At 53.7% G+C, this 13,581-nt stretch overlaps 1 long non-coding RNA gene across 1 annotated transcript; it reads right to left on the bottom strand.

Annotated features, from left to right (window-relative positions):
* Nucleotides 1-10,671: 10,671 nt before the first annotated feature.
* Nucleotides 10,672-13,368, bottom strand: LOC106492827 (uncharacterized). Its single transcript, XR_010885593.1, has 3 exons — nucleotides 13,205-13,368; nucleotides 12,953-13,120; nucleotides 10,672-10,810 (listed from the first exon to the last, which is right to left on the bottom strand). It is a non-coding gene; the product is annotated as an uncharacterized lncRNA (long non-coding RNA).
* Nucleotides 13,369-13,581: the final 213 nt, after the last annotated feature.

Here is a 13,581-nt window from a genome sequence, read left to right as displayed (position 1 = left end):
CGAGAGCGGCGCCGGCACCGCCCCCTACCGGGCGGAAGTGCGCCGGGGAAAAGGGAAGCGAGGGCAAGCGCCCATGTCGGCCACGGTGGACTCGAGCTCCGTGACGTCATGCAGCGGGGCGAGGGGCAAAGGGCGGGGCAAAGCCGCCCCCCCCCACTCACACACTGCGGCGCCCCCTAGCGGCGGGGCTGGCCGCGGCGGGCTGCGCAGCGCGACCGCGCCGTGCAGCGCCGTGCACCCCCTGCAGCGCCGTGCACCCCAGTGCAGCGCCGTGCACCTCTTGAAGCACCCTGCACCCCAATGCAGCGCCGTGCACTCCCTGCAGCACCTTGCACCCCAGTGCAGCGCTGTGCACTCCCTGCAGTGCCACATAACTCTGTGCAGCGCTGCGCACCCCTGTGCAATGCTGAACATCCCTGTGCAGCTCTGTGCACGCCCGTGCGTCCTCGTGCACCCCTAGCAGTGCCATGCAGCCCCGTGCATCCCAGTGCACCCCCAGTAGCAGCAGCATGCACCCCAAGTAATGCTGTGTTTCCCAGTGCACCCTCTGCAGCAGTGCCGTGCACCCCAGTTCACCCTGTGCAGCACTGTGCACCCTCTGCAGTATCGCGTACCCTATTTTACCCCATGCAGCTCCGCGTGTCCCATGCAGTGCTGTGCACCCCTTGCAGTGGCACCAGGCACCCCAGTTCACCCTTTGCAGCACAGTGCACCCCATGCCATAATGTGCACCCCAAGACAGTGCCGTGCACCCCATTGCACACCAGCACCCTTCACACGCTCTGGGGTGCAGGGCCACATCCCAGAGCCATGCAGCCCTGGGCACCCTGGGCACACTGCCACAAGCCTGAGACACAGGGGACAGGAGGTGTCCTTGCTGTGCCCCCAGCACCTCGGTTTGCACCAAGCGCTGCATTGTCCTCGTGCTTCCAGCTGCTGGCATGGCCCCAGCCTATTCTCCGACTCCAGAGAAGCGCAGCGTAGCAAAGCAACGAGGAAGGAGCGCTGCCACCACAAAACAAAGAAAAGGAGCACTGCCACCATGCAGAGCCCCACTTGCTCCCCCCGTGCCTGGTCCTTGTCCCCTTCCCACCCCTGCAGCTCCCTCTCTGCCTCCCTTCTGGCTGCGAGCTGCGAGGGCCTCGTTGCCCAGGGCCTGCGATGGCCTCGGTAGCAGCGTGCAAGGCGTGGGGGGCTGCAGAGGCAGCGGCCTCCCTCTCATCCTCTGCAGGTTCCTGCAGCCGCCCCTCAAAGATGGGAGACGCAAAATGCTGCCCCAGGCTGCCACAGCCCTGAATAAAATGACCAAAGCATGTGCTTTAGCTGCAACCCCTCTCTTAACGCCCCAGCCTGAACTAGCTGTGATTTCAGCAAGTTTGAGGTTTTTTCCTGTTAGTTTGACCATAGGGGGAAACCAGAATGAAGATAATAGTGAGAATTAGATGAGAGGGAATTAAGATACCCTATTAGACAAATTGCTAGGAAATTTCAAAAGGATTTTTTCCATTTAACTTCTGTAATGAACATTTGAAACCAGCAGCAGGAGTTAAATTATATGGTTCCTTATTTGCTTTTCCCTGTATTTTCCTTCCAATAAATTTTCATCTGATCTTCTGGTCCTTTTCGTTTGGCCACCGAATTACGAACGATCAGCCAACAACAATTCACAGGGGAAAGAGGCTTCCCTTTGAAATCTGGGATGCTTTTCCATTTAATATCTGCACAGCGATAAGTACATGTTTCCAAGCCAAAGCAGCATCCCTTCATCGATATATGCGGAGATGACAGTTGATAATTCCCGCATTGTTATTTGGTGCTTCCTCTCTGCATTGACCTCTCGTTCCGCGATTGCGGCCGGCTAGGCTGGGAGACGCTCGCCGACGGCGCCCGCACCAGCGTGCTCCGCGGTGCAGGGTCTGGGTGCTGAGCCGGGGCTGGAGAACTGCCAGAAGCGAGCCAGCGCCGCGGAGGAAACGGCTGATACAGGGGAACTCCCGGTGCTGAGAACCCCCAAGGCAGCTAGTGCTTGCAGCAGTCTAAGCTCAGTTTGACTGTGCGATGCCTTTACAGGGCTATTGCTGATGCATTTCAAATGCTGGGGGCTTTTCCCGCTGGCTGGGCGATGGGAAAGGCTCTCTCCAGTGCAGACTGTCTTGGGTAGGATGTGAGTTAGCATGCTTAGCTTGGGTTTATATGAGGACTCATTTCATGAGGCTTCTCAGGTTTCTAATAAACACAGATTTTCTCAAAGCGGGGGCATAAATCAGAGCTCTCTCCTCTCTTCGTGCACTTACTTTCATAAGACTAGTAAGAGCTTTATATATTTGAGATAGGTGCCCATGTCAAATCAGTTACCTCTGAGGCAGACACACATGGACACCGACATGTGTGTGCAGGCGTGTGCACGTGTGCGAGCACACACACACACACACGCATGTGTGTGCAGCGTGCAGCCACATCCCTTTATTTCCCTAAAAAATCACAAAGCTTATCCACCAAGCCAGCAGAAGCACTGGGGAGACAAAAAGGAGACAAGCTGGAAATGCATGAGCAATTCTTCTGGTTCCTCTTAAAAATAAAGAGGCCCAGGCCCAGCTTACACCTTGCGCTTTTACGGTGAAGGATTTGGGCAAAGAACTAGTACAGAAAATTACTGACGTGTGATTCATTGTTCAATGTTCCTGCTCTAACTGACAGCCAAACACGCTGATTGCATTAGCGTAAGTAGGATGGTCTCTAAATTATTAAAGACAACAGTGATGTAACCTTAGCTGGGCAGGCAGACAGCTCGAGAAGCTGGGGGGGAAAAGAGAGCTCCTGCGAGCTGCTCGAATTGTCTGGTAGTTTGTCAGCGACTGACGGCAGCTGCCTGACTTCACGATTTGTTGCCCAGAGGAAATTCTGTAGTTGCAGAATTAAGGAAGATTAAAATGAAAGTGCAATTCTGAGATTTGGTCAGGTCTACACGACGATCAGCACTGAGCTTAACGACAGCGGTCCCGACCTCCGCAGCCTGGAAACACCTGCCTTTTGCATCAGAGCAGCCGTTAGCCCCTTAGACCGGGAGGGTGATAACTGCGGCCCCACCACGGCACGGCACCGCCTGCCTTTGGCTGCGGAGCCGAGCATCACGTCGGCCGCGCGGGAAGAGTCTCGTGCTGTGAAGCGTCGGGAGAGCCGCTCGCCCGGACGGCGTGCAGACAGGGAGGCGTTTTGGCGGGCGGGCAGGTGCCATTCCGCAGGACTTTGCCACGCGCTGCGAGGGCCGAATCTGGTTGTCTGCGCTGTTGGCAGAGATCAGGGACAGGACAAGTGGGTGTAACAGGGACAAAGTTCCCAGAGATACACGATAAGGGATGTAATTAGTAATTACAAAGGACCCAGGCGTTTTCTCCCCCGGGTCGGTGCAGACCGTTCCCGGCTTGCGGACGGGGCCGAGCGTGGCGGGGGCGGCGAGGACACGCGCTCTCGGGGGGAGAAGAGCCCTCAAACAAGAAGGGGAGATAAACAGATAAAAATCCTTAGAAACAGCAGGATCGTTGACATAGTGGACCATGTATTTTTTAGTATAAAATAATTTACAAATTCAGCCCATTTTCAGGGCTTGAACCGCTTTTTGATTCCTTCGGAGCTGCCCAGCAGATAGCCCGTGAACTTCACGGCCAGCTGAGCACAGGCTGCTCGCCACGTGTCCCCGGTGCTTCCCGACTGAGCCGCCTGCCTGGTCGCTGGAGCCCTGCGGTACGTGCTCTGCTCCTGACCAGAGGATGACAATTTTCCTCCTCCCTGGCCTGGATGCAAACTTCCCCCGAGGGCTCCTGTGTATCAGAGCTCACGTGTCAGCTGGCCCTGAGCACCCCGCGGTGTCAGTAGGACCGTGCTGTTGAAGTCACCAGGGGTATTTGCTAACACGTGTGGACGCTCTCCCTTCTTTTTCCACTACCGAGCTGACTTCCTGCATACATGGTTGTATCCGCTTAAGTGAGCGCTGCTGCTTTCCTAATGGAGAGGCCCGGGAAGCGTGGGAGCGCTGCTCCGTTGTCTCCTAGCTCATTTGCTCGTGGTGCTGAGGTTGGCAGATACGTCTTGCTACCACTGTGAGGCCGCATCAGCATCTGAAAATACCCACAGTGGACAGATATAGGGCAGATTTATGGCCTTTGCAAAATATTACCCGTCTCCTGATCCATCTGGTCACCTAGGGGCATAAGCTCTTAAAGCAAAATTATTTTTTATCCGTGCATTAAAAAAATAAGGATGAGAAGTATATCTAGAGAGAAGCTGGACCTGGTTCCCTGCTGCGGTGTAGCCGGTGGTGGGTCTCCTGCGTGCTCCTGCAGCCGGCACCTGCAGCATGAGCAGGGAGATGCACACTGGACAAACTGCTGGTCCCGCTTTACCCCTGGGGAGAGGAGGGTCCAGGTCAAACACAAAACCTGTGGCTGAACCAAGAGTTGCACCGAGGTCTCCTGCATCTCCTTCTGGGGCTTGAAGGTGCTTATCTGCGTGACCATGCTCCCCTGGGATATGGAGTTCGGTGAGAGCAGGAGGGACAAGGTGACCAGAGGTGACGACTATGTGGGGCTGCGATGTGGCTCGGAAATGGTGTCAGTGGTCAGATAAAAGCAGGTGATTCCCTCTGATTTAAAGTCCTGAGCACCAAGGCTGCACGGGTCTAAGAGGAGCAGGAAAACAGGAAAAGCTGCATGCCGTGCGCACGCACGCAGACGGCTCTATCCTTGCCAGCTCGTTTGACAGCCCATCGATGTAAATCATGATTTCTGGTTCTCGCTGTGCGAGCGGCTCTCCTTCCCAGCGCTGCTCCCCGCGGCTGACTCACCACCACCCGCTCGGGCTGCTCCCCGCGGCGCCCGCCGCCGCAGCCGTCACGCGGCAGACGCCGGGCCCCTGCGCCACTGCTGCCACCGCCGCAAAGAGGGATCATCCGAGGCCGGGCTGGGGCTGATTTGCACGGGCGGGTGGCTTTGTGGCAATGGTCACCTCCTGCCCTCACACCTCCTGCCCCGGTGGGTGCATGCACATGCGCGCCACGTGCTAGCAAGCATCCCGGTGCGCCCGGCGGGATGCAGCGTGCCGCAGGGGCTGAGCAGACCGCGGGGGACCATGGCCCGGCCACGACTGTCCAAGCGCTGCTGTGCAGCTCGGGCAGTCGGCCAGAGCCTGGATCCGGCATCGCTTGTGTGCTTTGCTCTGATTTCCATCAATTGTGTCTCCTCCTGCCTTCCCGTGGTTTTTTTTCCCCCTGCCTAGGTCCCAGGTGGAGGCCCAGAGATGTGCGGCTCGCTGGTGCTGTCTCACCACCCGTATGCAGATAATGCAGGCTGTCTCAGCCTCCAGAAATTCCCACCCCCCCAAATAGTGCAGGGGAGGCATGAGGGGCGAGGGGAGGGGGGCGTTTTGGGGAGGGTATCAGCAATGAAAGGGCAGAGGGGAAACTGGAGCAGGGAGGAGGATCCCACTGAGCAGGGAGCCCAAACGCTCCTGGGGGGAGTCAAATCCTCATGCAAAGGGATGAAGGAGCACGCTGAGAAATGCAAACACGGGGACAAGCGAAGGAATGTGGTTCAATGCCTGCCTCCGGGTACAGGGAGAGGGAAACCTGCTCTAGGGAAGGCGCCCGAGGGCTCCCAAACAGCCCTCTCCGAACAAGTGAATATCCAGACAACAGTGGCGAACCCCTCCAAAACAGCAAGTCAGATCACTGGAAACACACTAACAAAAATATATCAGACAAAATGTTTTCCCCGAAGGGTGAAGCCTGGCAGGGATGGGGCAATGTCGGCTGTGGCTGCTCCTGCGTGCAGCAGGTGGAAACACGGGAACGATGGCATTTGCTGCTAATGGGCAAGCCGCGCTGCAGGACCCTCACGCCCGGCTGTTTACCCCGGCAGCGATGAGGCAGGTTTGCATTCGTGCAAGGTAGGAGGCCGGCAGAGATCGCGTGGTGCTGTAAGGAGCCCGGTTCCTTGCTGGGGATGTGGAAAGGGCTCCGCACCAGTCGCATTACAGGAGAGAAAATCACTCGTGCATCTGGGAGGTGCACACATTCCTTAGGAGCAAGGCTCCCCAGAATGGACAATGCTGGCTTTTCCTGCCGTAATTAAGAGGAAAAGGTATTCCGGCATACGGAGACTTTGCAAAGTTGGTGGGTGAAGGCTCAGGCTGTAGATGAACCACGTGAACAAGGCAGGCTGCGGTCAAGCAGCGTCCTGCAGTCTGTAACCCCGACGCAGCCTCTTCGGTGCTACCTCCCTCCTGCTTGCAGCCCAGCTGTTGCAGCCCAGATGTTGCAGCCCGGATGAAGCCACAGGTCTCCAGGAACAGCAAATCTTCCTTCACTCCTGAGCGGAGGGGTCATGTCCCAGCAGGACACAACCTGAGCCATCCCTCCGGAGGAATGGGCAGCCTTTCCTGGGAGGCAGCTCATAGTCCTGCGGCCACCCCACCACAGTCCTCCAGCCGCGTGGAGAGGAGCGGGTGGCCAGAGCATGCTGTGGGTCCCACAGACCCTTCCCGACAGGGCTGCGCCTCCCACCCTCGGACCGACTCAGCGGGACATTTCTTATGAAGTCATTGGCCTGGATTTTCTTTGCCACAGCCAGCCCAACCCTGGGACAAGGCGGCTGGGAGGTGGGTCAGCCCCCCATGGAGGACGATGCTCTTGCAAGCAGGTGAGTCCAGCCCAGACCTGCCTCCCATTGCACCAGGGCTGGGAAGTGGCGCTCTGGAGCCGAGTGGTGACTGCCCATCCCTCCCGCGGAGAGGCCAGGATGGGCTGAGCAAAGCCTGAGATATCTGGGGAGGGTTCCCTGCTTCCAGAACTGGAGCATCCGTCTGGTTTGGTGGAAGAGTTACTATTAATTTGTATTATTTTTATGGGGAGCTATCCAAAAAATCGAAGTAGGAGGTAGTGCAGCTATTAAATTGAAGGTGAGGCGCAAACTCTGCCGACTGGAATAGGAAAGGGTTGCGAAAGCCCTGTCTGCCTCTCTGGGGCCCTCCCAAGGCTCAGGCTGCTCGTGGGCTTGTATTCGAAGACTCTTCCAGCTGCTCTGACTTGCACTACATCCTCTGCACTCCCAAATACACTGATTTAGTTACCCAGACTTGTTCTTTATTCCTTCTTTCTGGCTTACTGGCAATTTCTGCACGTGCAGATGAGTCGCGCCTGAGCCTTTGCCAATGCAAATGCTCCGTCCGCTGAATTTCCGTGTTTTATTTTTGTCTGAAGATGCTTAGTGGATGCGTGCGTACTCACCCACAATCGTTACGTTTTTGTTTTCTGTATGCTTCATCTTTAAATGTCTAGCAGCGTACTGCTAGTTTGTGAATCAGAGCTGGCACCTCGCTGTACAGCGGAGCCATGAGTTACGCTTTCCCCGGAGATTTACTTTTGTTCCTCGTTGCGGCTCTCTGAAAGTCACGACGAAAGCCATTTGCGCTAAAAGTAGGTTAGCTTGCTCGTCTCGTAAGGAAGAATTGTGAGCAGCTTTCTTTGAACTGAATTTTGTCAGCTTTGAAAAGATAACTAGCTCCTTGCGAAGATTAAAAAAGTAAATGTAAGCGTCGAATGAATCAAAAAGAAAACAAGTAGCTTTTACTAACATGGTTTTACAGAACACTCTTGTGTTTGAATGAAAGAATAGAAACAGAAAAGATAACAGTATTAAAGTGAACTAATTAGTTTGTACATGTTTTCTCTGTTGGATCCAGATTCAAGCCAAAATGGCTGCGCTCTAAAAAAGCTCACAAAAATCAGTTAGATTGCTAAAGATATAATAAGACCACAAAGTATTATAGTATCCGAAAGCTATAGCTTTATATATACCATTAGCATGAAGCCAGTTGGTACTAGGAAAAGTTCTTCTGTCTGCTGCTCATCACACCTGCCTGTAGCAGCCGGTAGCCGCTTGCCTGGGCAATGCCTCCCCGAGGTGGCGTGGGAAGAGCCCGGATTTTCTTGGGTTGCAATTTGCAGGTCAAATGCTGTTTTTTATTGAGACTTTTACTGGCTGTAAGTCTGTGTTATGACTCCATTCCTCCACAGAACAATTGCAAAAGTGACTCAAAATCATGCAAAGAAAAGAATATAGAATTTTCATTGGAGAAAAATACAGCAGTTTTTGTCACAGAGACATCCACCAGGCCAAGAGACGACCTGAAGCTGCATAGCCCTGAGGTCCCGCAGGGTTGTGGGTGCAAGAGTTCATGTGCTCCCTCACTCATGAGCCCTGGCTTAGCTCGGTGCATGTGTTTGCACCCCCCGAGCTTGGGTTTCCAGGGCTTTCTTCAAAATTTGCATCCTTTTCCACAAAAGCACCAGCCGCTCTCTCCAGCAGCTCCGTGACCTGTCTGTAAAACCTCCATAAAAAGCTGAGCAAAATGTCGGCATTTGCCGGGAGGTCCTGGAGAAACGCTGCAATGCTTAACCACGCTGCCGTGTGTCGGGGTTGCCATGGCAGCCCTCGCTTTGAATTCTCCTGGTTTCATGGTTTTCTGCCTCAACCTTAGTATTAGTTTAACCCCAGTTTATATATATATCTGTGCTTTTGATGATAATTACTATTTACTCCTAGGGTCTTGTTCTGCTTCTTTTTCTCTTGACGGATTCTGGGTCCCAGAAGAAATTAAACCATCTATTTCTGCTCTCTCCAGAGCCCCAAACCAGTGAATATTTGCAAGCCTGGCTGGCCAGATGTGGGACAGCAATCCGGGCGAAACGGGCCTTTTGAGCTTTTATGGCCTTTGGAAAGAATGTACCAAAAAACCGCTCCCGAATCACCTGCCCTGCTTCTGGCGATGAGCTGCACCCTCCGACGGAAGTGGTGGTGTGGGCAAAGAGGAGAGAAGGCAGAGAAAAGCGTGCGGTAGCGAAGACGTGTCCAGGAAGGGCAGCAGAGAAAGGAGCAAGTCAGGCTGCAACAGCAGCAGTGGGAAGCAGGGGTGCTAGGGACAAATGAGCCAGAGGAAAATCAGGGGAAAACCACTCAAATCCTTGCTAGCGCGTGGACTGCCAGCCTCCGGCGAGCGCCTGGAAGGCGAGGTTTTTCTTTTCTTTGCAGCCCGTTGGAAATAACCGAGCTGCCTCATGGGTCCTGGTCCTGCTACCTACTTTCCTGGGTGCCACAGCTCTGCCTTGGCTGCAGAAGCGGAGTCACAGGGTTGTCCCCAGCGCTGTCACCCCCTTCTGCGCCACGTGCCCGGCTCGCCCCTTTCGTCTTTACTCCACGATAAAGACTGAACAGAGAAAGCAAAGCAAGCTGCAGCCCTAGAAATTTGTGGACCAGGACTCTCCATGATGGGTGATCATCAAAAACCAAATGTGAGAGCCTGCAACCACACTGCTGTGCCCTAAAAGAGATTCTATCTAACACAGCGTATGAGCTCCTAGTGCAGTGATGGACACAATATAGGACTACACAGTAGAGACAGACTGTATTTTTCAAGGGTACATCAATAAATATCATAATTTGTTAGCTCCCCATCTGATACATCTAGTCGGTATTTGATCTCCTGTTATCTTTTCTGATTTTTGCTTTCCGGCAGGGAATGTAATTTTTTTTTGCCATTGCACTTCATTTGAAGGATCACGCATGGTACAGTAAATTTCTGGGGTGCAGTTCCATTTGTGTCCCCTTCGGGCTGGATATATTTCTTTAATTGCAGCCAGCAGAAGCAATTTGTTCACTTAATAGTGTCCAGAAAACGTAGCTGAGGGAGATCTCTGAACATGACCACAAGGCTGATAAGGATTAATGGTAGAATATTGGAAAAGGCCATTCCCACCTTTGGGTCAACATCTGCTGTTAATAGCACAAGCATTGGGTAAAGGAGTAGCAGATTAATATATGGTATTGTATTTAATGAGAGTCAGTACTTACTTTCCCTGTAAAGAAAGATCCCTGCCCCTTAGAGGACTGCATTTTGCCTCGCCGCGTGCTTGGACAGCCACAAGACCAACCCACCCGTCTCACCAGCAGCGAGTTTAGCACCACCATCGCTGAGCTTTAAAAGGGCACTATGTGGCCTGTATATTTTTTCTTAGACAAGGCCAACGATATTTGACTTATCCTTCACTGCTAGCAGCAAATGCATTATTAATGGAAATAAATCTCTCTTCTTCTACGGGTGTTGATATTTGCTGTGGAAGCTAATGGAGACGTCAGTGGACATTTGTAAAAGCAGCTCCAGGAATCCAGCGCTCGCATTGCTGCCGCTTATCCGACGGGGCCAGGTCCTGCGGCGCCCCAGGCGAGGACGAAGCGGCTGCTTTGCTGACACCTGCTCGTCCATTCTCACCTTGCATCATTTCCTGCAACTTCATTGTGATTAAAAAATAACAAGAATCCCAGAAATACTTAGGAAGTGCAGAAATCCAGCTGTGTCCTACACGTGGTGAGCCAGTGTGAGTGCGCGAGCCCGGAGCAGGAAGTTCCTCTCCCCCCCGGCTGCCGCCTCCGCGGGGTGCTCCCAGGAGGCTGCAGCCCAGCAGGATTTCTCCCTTTCTTTCCCTGTCTCCCAACGCGTCCATCGTGCTCGCCCTCCCCGCCAGCCCATGGGCTCTGTGGGGCCGGGATGGCGTCTTGCCTTGCCCCTGCTCTGCTCGGGGGGGCTGAGGCTGGAGATCCCCAGTGCCGACCACCACGGAAAGCAAACCAAATAATGCCCAGCAATAGCTTTCGCACAGAGGAAAGGGTTGACTCGGAAAGCCTGGTTATCCATGCGCCACTCGGAGCCGTGCGATGCGCCTGGGCGAGCTGAAGCTGCTCTGGGACATTTTGGGATTATGCTGAAAAGAAACAGATTTATTGTGCTTACTTTATAGGGGAGTAAAAATCTCTTTGGCAGTGGGCAATAAAGAACGATCTACGGGGATGCGGAAAGCAGCAATGTTAAAGAATATAAAACTGAAGTTACTCCTTAATGGTGCAGTTATGTGAGAAAGCCGAACTGTCGAGCACGTCACATACTGTGGCAGGTCAATGCCAAGCTGTCGATGAGCCTCGGCGCCGGGCTCACATCCACACAAACACGGCACGGGGAGAAATAACCTGCCCCAGGGAACTCGCAGCCTGATTGCAAAGCCAGAGACACCAGGAGACGAGGCTGAGGAAGGCCACAAGGAGCCTATATATTCCACATGGGAGGCAGAAGTGCTCGTGTGCTGCTTATACCACTATTTTATGGACTGCGGGATTGAAAAGCCGCACACCTGGCTCCCTGCAGCAATGAGAACATGCCGGAGTGGTTTCCTGCACGGCTGGAGCAAACCCCTGGAGAGGGGGAACATCTGTGTGTTCCTGACTGTGACCGGCGTCACGGAGAAATGGTTTTGCTATCCAGGGGAAATTTTCAAGATTTCAGACTTTTCTCTCCTTCATCAGCCAAAAATTCCAAAACGGGGAGAAATGGCAATCTCAGCCATTTCATTTTGAGCAGAGCTCCTTAAATCATGCAGCCTAATAGGCAAAAGAGGTTACGTTAAGGTCTTTGTTTAGATCTTTGTTCTAAATTTATGGCTTTTATTGGCTTTAAATAAAATTCTTATAGTTGCTTATATACAATATTTTTCTTCCTCTTGGTTTAATTTTAGCCATGTAGAGCTAAATGTTAAATATGCATTACTAAGTAATTGAAATGTCAGAGTCCTAGATTAAAGTCCTCTACTGGGATGAAATTGAAAGGTTTCTGCTCCCAACCTGGTTTAGAAGAGCACAGTGTGAATGTTTTCTAACAGCAGCAAAGCCAGAATTACAGGTTAGGCTCCCGATTTGTGTGCATGACTAACACCAGGAAAAACACAAACAGTTTGAGCTTTTAAAAGCTGAAGCTAAGAAACAACGAGGGAGATGTAACTTATTTTAGCTCCAGCTGTCTGCTGGAACGGCGCAGCTCCTGCTGCGGCCCCAAGTGCGGGGCCGTGTGCGTGCAGCCTAGGGAGAACGCCTGGCTCACGTGGACATGGTGACCTGTGCTGGTCCTGGACATCCCACGGTGCTCAGTTTGGTGGAAATGGCCTTGCTACTGCTCACAGAAAAGTGCGGTGTATGCTAAAGCTATGCAATTACCCTTATATTTCTTGCTCTAAGTGATTTAGGAGCTCACAGCCACAGTGGCCACCACCCCGCCAACCGCTATATTGCATTGCAGGGTCACAGCTTCAGCAAATGCTCATCGCACACGGGAAAAGCAATGCTGCAGGAACATCGGGTTGTGACTGTGCTGTGCCGTGCTCTCTGCCCAGAGCAATGCCTGCTTCCAGGTGAGCGTTCGGGGCCAAATGCAAACTCCTGAAGCTGCGGGCATGAAACAGCAGCCCTCCATCATGCCGGCTCTGCAAGAGGAGCAGAGGCTGAGGAAGAGCCTCCTCCAAACCTTCCTGTCCCCTTGCTGACACCGGGAAGAGCCCTGCTGTGCTGCGTTTAGTCGGCGCCCGTGTTTAGTCCCGGAGGGAAATGCCCTCTTCAGCTCGCTTGGCCCTGCTGGCTGCGTGTCGAGAGGGGTGAGGGACGGGTCGGGGCTGGTGTTTGGGGCCACCTCGGACATTTCTCGCCATTGGGAGCCTGCACCCACCTGTGGCGCTGCAGCTCGGAGCTGGGCAGGGGTCGGCACGGTGGGAGGCAGCGGCAGAGGTGCTCCCCACGGTGCGCTCCGGCTCGGTTTGCACCTTGCATGCTGCAGGACCGTTAACCTTGCAGTGGTTTTCCTTCCCCGGGGCCTTTTCTGCATCGCGGAGCAAAGCAAAACCCTGCAGGAGGCTCAGGGGGACAGTACTGCCCTCGCACGGCCTGTCTGTCCTTTCCTCCTTAGCATCTTAGCCACGTCGGTGGCGTGCTCGAGAGAAACATTTCCCATTTCCTTCCTCAGCTAAACCTGAAAGGGACAATAAATAACAAGGGGAGTCTATTATAAGCAGATATAAAGTACTCACATCCACAGCATTTTGCTAAAGTTATCCGATAAATTGCTCTCAGAATATTTATTGGAGCGAGAATCATGTTGAGAGGTCCGTACTGCAGAACGGCTCGCTTTTCCTGCAAGACTTCCTCCGCACAAGTGTCCTTCCTTCCGCAGGTAATTCCCTCTGGCTGGAGCAGATCTGGAAATGCAACAACATTTGATGTGAAAAGAAAATCAAAAAAAAAAAAAAAGAGGAGACATTTTCTAGCTTTTTAGAACACACCTCAGAAAGGGTTAAGATTTTCCACCTGGGAGGGCTTAAGACTCTTTGTGAAAAACACTTGTTTTAACAGCTTCCTTCAAACCGGTGACCATTCCGCTCCACCCGAGGCGCTTCCACCCTGCACGCCTTGTGCGCGCTGCGTTTTCTGCGGCGCAGCGAGGGATCGCCGCGGGCAGAGCGGCACCGCGGAGCGGAGACGTGGCCAACAAGCAGGCGGCTTGTCCCGCTGCCTCCTTTCGCCTCGCGCCTCGTTGCCACCCCCGTGGGCGCTGATACTGCAGCCTGCGAGACCCAAGGTGCTGCGCAAAGCGCGGCGGAGGGGCTCAGCCCACCCGGGGCCAGGCCCCGGCGGGAGGCAGGAGGGGACAGGGACGGCA

This window comes from Apteryx mantelli, chromosome 13, assembly GCF_036417845.1.
Source record: "Apteryx mantelli isolate bAptMan1 chromosome 13, bAptMan1.hap1, whole genome shotgun sequence".
Classification (NCBI taxonomy): Eukaryota; Metazoa; Chordata; class Aves; order Apterygiformes; family Apterygidae; genus Apteryx; species Apteryx mantelli.
This window is presented reverse-complemented; position numbering and strand designations above follow the sequence as displayed.